The sequence below is a fragment of the Rhagoletis pomonella genome, unplaced genomic scaffold (genome assembly GCF_013731165.1).
Source record: "Rhagoletis pomonella isolate Grant_MI unplaced genomic scaffold, Rhpom_1.0 Rhpom_scaffold_06627, whole genome shotgun sequence".
In the NCBI taxonomy this organism is placed as follows: Eukaryota; Metazoa; Arthropoda; class Insecta; order Diptera; family Tephritidae; genus Rhagoletis; species Rhagoletis pomonella.
The window spans coordinates 1-7832 of NW_023465159.1; the positions used below are offsets into that span (position 1 = coordinate 1).

The 7832-nt window shown below is 45.4% G+C and overlaps 1 long non-coding RNA gene across 1 annotated transcript; it reads left to right on the top strand.

Annotated features, from left to right (window-relative positions):
- Positions 1–3833: 3833 nt before the first annotated feature.
- On the top strand, positions 3834–4295 carry LOC118755568. Its single transcript, XR_004995024.1, has 2 exons — positions 3834–4147; positions 4207–4295. It is a non-coding gene; the product is annotated as an uncharacterized LOC118755568 (long non-coding RNA).
- The last annotated feature ends 3537 nt before the right edge of the window (positions 4296–7832 follow it).

Here is a 7832-nt window from a genome sequence, read left to right on the forward strand (position 1 = left end):
AATTTAAGTATGCTTTATATATGTAGAAGAAAAAGTGCAACACCTTCAACGAAAAAAGTTCCCTAAAATTAAATTTTAAGCCATTTCATACTTCCACTTTATTATACTAATATTGCATACCCAAAAGTACTTGTGTAGTTAAAAAAAAATACGTATGAACAAAAATCGTGGTTAACCCCGTATTACAAAAATACAAAGCATCGGTATGTTTTATTGCTAAAGTATTTGCAGACTAAATGTCCAACCGTTTTTATAGCCAACTTGAACCTGTTTTTTGGTTTAAATGAACTTTTTAAATAAAAAAAAAATGCGCCCAACGCAAGCTGAAGAATGTGACAAAGACAGTGTCCCCTGCGCGATATGAAACACATTTGGAAACATCAACTCATTCTAATAAAACGAATGCTCTATATTCCCGATTCTTCTGCATTTATCATCTCGGCTTCAGGAAATAATTTTATAGGTATACATTACATACATTATTTTATATCGCCAGAGTTTACTGACTTTGACTCTAAAGCCGAAACGGCTTTAAAAAATTTCATTATCAAGGTTCTCTTTCTTAAATCTTGGCTAAATTTAACATTAAATTGTAAAGCATTTAATTAAAAAATTTAATTTCAGTTTCCGTAAAATTTCCTTTACGAAGAAATATTTCGGCATCTGTTCCACAAAAAAATATGTATCTAAAATGGGTATATGATTATTTAAATCTAAAAATGTATATTAAATGAAATTCAATATTTGCTTTAGAGATGAAATCGCAACCAATTTGTTTACACAACAATTGTAAGCGTATATGCAGAATGAGAATGAGAGCTTCTTCTGCTTGCATTGAGTTATGCCAGAATAGTGCCGAAAATCAATCGATTGTGCTTAAGGTGCCGGCTACTTCCAAAATGGCCGAAAATGGCACAATGCACACTCATTTTCCACCACTGATAAGAGAGCAGATTTTTTCGATAAAATAATGTAATGGGATGGTTCCCATACTATTCCCTAATAGACAAAAAAGTTTGAGAGAAAAAAAAGATGTGGCAATTTGCAAAAAATCAATTTGAAAAAAAAAATTTTTTTTGTTTATAAACAATAATTAATTATTAAGAAACAATTACTGAAGTTTAGTTCACTAGATCGATTCAGTAGATCAATATCTGCAATTTAAAAAAAAATCGTTAGAATCCTTGCTTTTTTGCGGCAGTTATAAACGATTTCATCAAAAGTTGCTATTAAGAGAGGAAAAAAGAAGCGTTCGTACTCAAAAAGAAAAAAATTCATTATTCGAAAAATTTGCATTTCTGAGCAAAAAGAAAAAATACGTGTCTCCTTAAATTGTTCAAGGAACAATCCCTGTGAGTTTTATCGCAAACTTAAATTCACTTTCCCCGGGCCTGGGTGATTTGAGATGGAATGAGCCATAAGCTTTTTACCGACATGGGCATAGTTATAATAACAATAATAGAATGGCTCTTATAAGCGTGCGCACAAGGGGAGGCACCTACAGTTTTATGCTAACTCCGTACGGCTATTATATTTTTATTAAAAGGTATTTTTCATAACAGAAATACACTCGGTAGTTTTCCATTGCCTACAGAGGGGCGACCGCTATTAGAAAAACACGTTTATTTTTTTTTATTTTTTGATGTTATGCGTCAGCTATCCACCGACGGAGCCGCCTTTCCATACTTACCATAGCATCAACTTATAAAATTGTTGTTGATAGAGAGAGAGAAGAAACGACAACCTCACTGTCATCGTGGTGGTGAGTTTTCCCACTAGATAGAACATTTCAGCTGACATGGTCTGAAATTTTACGCCGGTCTTACAAAAAGGTAGTACATACTTCGAACCACTACACCACAGACGCTTTACTGAAAAGGTCCTTCGACTCGTCGGCACCCATGGAAGGGGCTCTCACGAACAAAGTTGAAGAACCAAGTACAGAAAGACCTTTCTACTCTCGGTACGAACAACCAGCGTAGCTTTTCAATTGCAAGAGGCAATTGACGAAGTTTTTTGGTCCCGGCCTTAGTCACTTAGTTTTGTATTTTTAAGCTTGATTAGCTTATAAATCTTCCAACGATTTGAAGTCGTAGAGACATGTTGGACATGCTACTCATGTTTAAGGTAATGAAAGGTCGGCGAAAATCCTCCGGCTGAACCCTCCACGAGGGTGCCGACTGTTAATGGCCACTACAATTTAGGTTCTGTACGATGTCAGAATGGTGTCCAGCTAAAATCAGAAATCAGTGCTATGTGCTTAAGCTCCTCAATAGCTAAGTTATATGGAAATGGTTTTTGATCGTGGCCTATGGAGGTAATGGAGGAGCAAACCTCTCTAAAAAAGCTCTGGGTTGGAACAAGGTGTTAGACGACCCGTGCTGATGTTCAGCCTGGCTGGGGACCCAGATTAACAAATAGCCCAGTCTCGAACGGAGTGCTCCGGATACCTGGCGACCTCCGGTTCTATCAAGCCTTACCTGCGCACACGGACCTCTGTGCGGGCGGACCTCCATTGTCCGACACTCGTGGGACCAAAATTATGAGCGCAATTTTTAACAAAAAACAACACAACAAGGAGGACGGCCCTCCAAAAAAACCGACAGGGGTGGCTCCAATTAATGCTACAGCCTCGAGCAGGGCATTTAGCGGACCGCCAGTGACAGGAGTTAGAGGGGGCTTAAGCGGTAGGGCTGGTCCTGGTACGAGTACCATAGGAGGCAGAGGGGGGAGTGGAGGCTTGGGCAAACCGGTCTCCAACCGATTCATGGCTGGAGCTGCAGCGTCAGCTCCGCCTAGGGAAGTCAGACCCCAAAGCACACACACCTTAACCCAAGGGCGGGGTTCGGCACCTGCTTCGAAAATAACCCGGCAGGATGCTGCCGACATTCCGAGCAGCTCGAGGAAAGTTGCAAACACAGGCCTGGGGGGGGTCGGCTAAACATGTCCGCCCCTCGAAGCAGGCCTATTATGACAAAAAGACGGCCATGAGGGTCGTGAACAAGATCGGGGACCTGCCGACAGAGCAGCTCACGGAGGAGCAGGTTAGGTCACTGGAGTGGGCGAGGGGAGTAGTAGCCAGCTTGGGAAGACCGGCAGGCTCTGCTCCAAAAAGGCAGCGGTCTGCTGAACAGGCAGGGGGTGGGGTCACCAAAAGACCAAGAACAGGCGGCCATAAATACCCCACCTTCAGGGACGTAGTGAAGGGAGGCGGTGAGGTACTGGCAATCATCGACAGAGGGGAGGAGGAAGGGACTATCCCCAAAGAGAAGTGGAGGTTGGTGGAGGAAGCGATCGCCGAAATCTACCTCCAAGTCCTAGAGGAAAATCCTGGACCTCCTCCTCTCTGCCATGATTCCGGATGGTATCAGGGTAGAGCTAAACTCATCGCCTGCGAGGACCATGGGTCAGCCCAGCTCTATAGGTTGGCCGTTAGTAAGGTAGGTGAAGTTTGGCCGGGAGCCAAGCTCGAGGCCGTCAACAAGTAAGATATTCCTAGCAGACCGAGGGCTCGAGTTTGGATTCCGGCCAGACCCGCCGAGCCTGAAAGAATTGAGCGGATCTTCAGATCCTGTAATAAGGACCTGCCAAGTCATAATTTGAGGGTAGGAAAGATAGAGGAGCCAGTAGAGAATAGAAGGCAGGTGTTGCTGATCCTCAACGCCGAATCGCTAGCCCCACTGGCGCAAAAGGATTGGATGGTGAGATTCGGGTTTAATGACGCAACCATTCGAATCTACCGCAGCGACGAGCCGAGCTTGGACCTTAGTGAGGAGAGCGACAAGTCCGGCCTGCGCAGCGGTGGTGAAGAAGTGTCGCCAAGCAGCCAATGCTCATCTGACTCGGAGAGGCTATCCGGATTGGGGCCATTATTCTACGAAGAAGACCTCCTCGCCGATGACACCGAGGGTGAGGAGATCGAAGAGGCGGACGTGGATGTCACGATGGTGGAGGTAAAACGGACAGATTCTGATGAAGCTGATCCAGATCAACCTCCACCACTCTAAACTCGCGTCTGCGAACCTTGAGGTCCGCCTGGCTGCCGGTGGACTCGACGTTGCCCTCATCCAGGAACCGTGGATACACGGCAATAAAATCTGCGGACTTGGGATGAAGGGCTTTAAGCTTATTGCCGCACAAAATGCAGGTAAGACTCGAGCTTGCATATTAGCAAGGAACAACTTAAACATCTTCCTACTCCCACAGCTTAGTGACGGCGATCTGGTAGTGGCAAGCATTGAGCTGGACAAAACCAGCTTTTGGGTAGCCTCTGCCTACATGGCCCATGACAAGGACGTACCACCAGATGGGTTTCGGACCTTGGCCGAGGAAGCAGCCTTCAAGGACAAACCACTGGTTGCCTCCTGCGACGCTAATGCCCACAACTTGATGTGGGGGAGTACGGACACGAATGCTAGAGGTGAGTCGTTACTAGACTTCATTCTAGGGAACAAACTTAGTGTCTTGAATTTAGGCTCAGAGCCGACCTTCATAACAAAGAGTAGAGAGGAAGTTTTGGACATAACTCTGGCTTCAGACATGTTTGCCCATAAAATCAAGAGATGGAGAGTACTGAAGGAAAAATCGTATTCTGACCATCGTTATATTGAATTCGAAATAGATCTTAAGACCCCCCAAGTAAGGGAGTTCAGAAATGTTAGAAATACCGACTGGGGGGTTTACAATAATAAATTAAGGACTTTACTGCCGAAGATACCTCCCCGAGACCCCGCCACGCAGGTGGAGCTGGATGGGTTGGTTAATCAGGTTACTAAAGCCATGAATAGTTCTTTGTCAGCCGGGTGCCCGGTTGTTCGATACAGGGGAAAAAGCAAACCACCTTGGTGGTCGAAACAATTATCCTTGTTACGTGAATCTAATAGCTCAATGTTCAACAAGGCCAAAGCCACGAGAGCAGCAGAGGACTGGGAAGCCTACAAGGCTGATCTGAAAATATACAAAAAAGCAGTTAGAACTGCGAAACGTAAATCCTGGCAAAGTTACTGCAAGGGAATTGAGGAAACCACGGAAGCGGCCAGATTAAGAAGAATTCTCGCAAAGTCGCCATGCAACCTTGGCTATCTCAAGGGTCAAGGGAACTCATGGACTACGACGAGCGAGGAATCTTTAGGTCTCCTCCTGGACACACACTTCCCTGGAAACAAGCCGGTGGAACCTAATGACCCCCAGAATGAAGGGGGGCTATCTGATCTGGGAAACCGACTGATTACAAACGAAAAAATTGAATGGGCTATTAAGACTTTTGGTCCTTACAAGTCACCGGGACTTGACGGAATACACCCGGTAGAGCTACAGCAATCACGGGGTACTATCTCTTCGTTCATTGTGGTTATTATAAGAAGCTGCCTTAACATGGGCTACATCCCGCTAGGCTGGAAAGAGACAAAAGTCTCCTTTATACCCAAGACGGGCAGGTCCTCTCATACCAACCCTAAGGACTTCAGACCCATCAGTCTTACGTCTTTCCTTCTCAAAATTTTAGAGAGGATAGTGGATGATTATGTACGGGGCGTGATACCAACAAGTAGGCTCTCCCCAGCGCAGCATGCCTATACGAAAGGCAAATCCACGGAAACCGCCTTGCACTCGCTCGTTGGGTTGGTGGAAAGAAGTTTATTCGACAAAGAGTACGCCCTGGTTGCCTTTGTAGACATAGAAGGCGCCTTCAACAATATTAACGCAAGCGCCATAACGGGTGCCTTAGAAGAGCTTGGAGTTGACAAGAATGTGGCGGTGCTGATCGAGTCTATACTTGTCAGCAGGACGATAACCGCTAAGCTCGGCAACACCACAATAAGCAGAAAGGTCTGTAGAGGCACTCCTCAGGGAGGGGTTCTCTCCCCTCTTCTCTGGAATCTGGCGGTGAACTCTCTGCTGGTGGCACTAGAGAGGGGGGGTTGCCATGTCACAGCATATGCTGACGATCTGGCAATTGCCGTCAAAGGCAAATACCCTAATGGAGATTCTGCGCTCTAACATGGCCACGCTTAGGAACTGGACAGAGAGTAGGGGACTCGGAGTAAACCCCGAGAAAACCGAAGCAATTCTCTTCACAAGGAAACACATTGTCTCCCCGCTAATCTTTTTGGGTGTGGAGATATCCTTGAAGGAGAATGTTAAGTATCTAGGACTCATATTAGACAGGAAACTAACGTGGAGACCTAATATAGAGGAAAGAGTAAGGAAGGCCAACGTTGCATTATACACATCAAAAAAGCGGTCGGAATCAAGTGGGGGTTAACACCTCGTATTACACACTGGCTATACACCTCGGTGGTCAGGCCAATACTCTTATATGGAATACTTGTATGGTGGCCAGCAACTCAAAAGGCAAGTTACCTAAAACTATTGAGTAAGGTCCAAAGAACAGCGTTTCTATGCATTTCGGGTGCCTTAAGGACCACCCCAAATAAGGCGCTGGAGGTGATTACCAATTTACCCGCAATAAACCTGGTGGGAAAATACGCGGCCGCCGATTCAGCGCTCAAACTAAGAAGTATGGTGCTATGGAAGGATCGGCGGTTTGGTCACGCTTCCATACTTCACACTCTGGGTAGTTACAACCAAGAAGTTGACTACTCCGCTCCCAAACCAATCTTCAATAGGCTCTTTAAGACGAGCATCCCGTCAAGAGGAGAATGGCAAACGCCAAGACCATGGAGACGGGGGGAATTGAATTTTTACACAGATGGATCCAAGCTAGACAATAGGGTTGGCTACGGAGTTTTCTCTAAGGAACTAGGATTGGAACTATCCGTCCGAATTCCGGACCACTGCAGTGTCTATCAGGCAGAAGTTTTAGCTATAAAAGAGGTGGCTGTGTACCTTAGTACACATGCCGTAACGAAAACTATGATTAATATTTTCTCGGATAGCCAGGCGGCCATTAAATCAATGAACATGGTAATGTTGAGGTCGAAGGTTGCGCAGGAATGCCTCGCAGCTCTAAACGATATTAGCACCGTGTTCAAGGTCAGCCTCATATGGGTCCCGGGACACAGAGATATTGAAGGAAACTGCAGGGCTGATGAGCTAGCCAGGAAAGGTACGAATCTACCCCTATGTGAAAACAGGGGCACTATTGGGATACCCATGGCAACCTGCAAATTAGAACTTCGAAATAGCATGATCCAAGAGGCCAAACGGTCATGGCTAGAGGAAGGCACATGTAGAACAACCAGGCTGCTTTGGCCGCAAATAGAAAAGAAAAAGACGAAAGAGTTGCTGTGCCTCTCAAGAGAGGACATTGCGACGGTCACGGCTTGTGTAACCGGTCACTGGCTATTTGGCAGGCACTCCTCAAGACTAAGAATTTTCTCCCACGAATATTGCAGAAGTTGCAGAGATGAGGAAGAGGAAGAAACCGTAGAGCACTTCTTCTGCAGCTGCCCAGCTTTGGCCAAGAGGAGAGCAAGCTTTTTAGGCAGGCCCTTCTTTAGCTCTCTTACGGAACTATCACGCGTAGGTATAAAACCGATTCTACGCTTTATAAGAGCCTCAAATTGGTTCTCTGAAGAATAGTCACCGAGGTTCCCGTGTTCTGCAGTGGTACCACAATGGACCTTCAAAAGGTCTAAGTGAGTTGGTAAATTGAACCGACTGCCACATCAACCTAACCTAACCTAACCTAAGGTAATGAAAGGTGGAGTCGACAGTTCTTCTTTTCTTATGTCGATTTCGTTTCTACCGAAAAATGCAACCTTCTCCCTTAACACCCTTTTATTAGCTTCACCTGTATGTTTGTATGTATGTATGTTTGTAACCGACTCCTTTGGACTCGATTTTGACCCACTTTAAACGGACAGATTTAA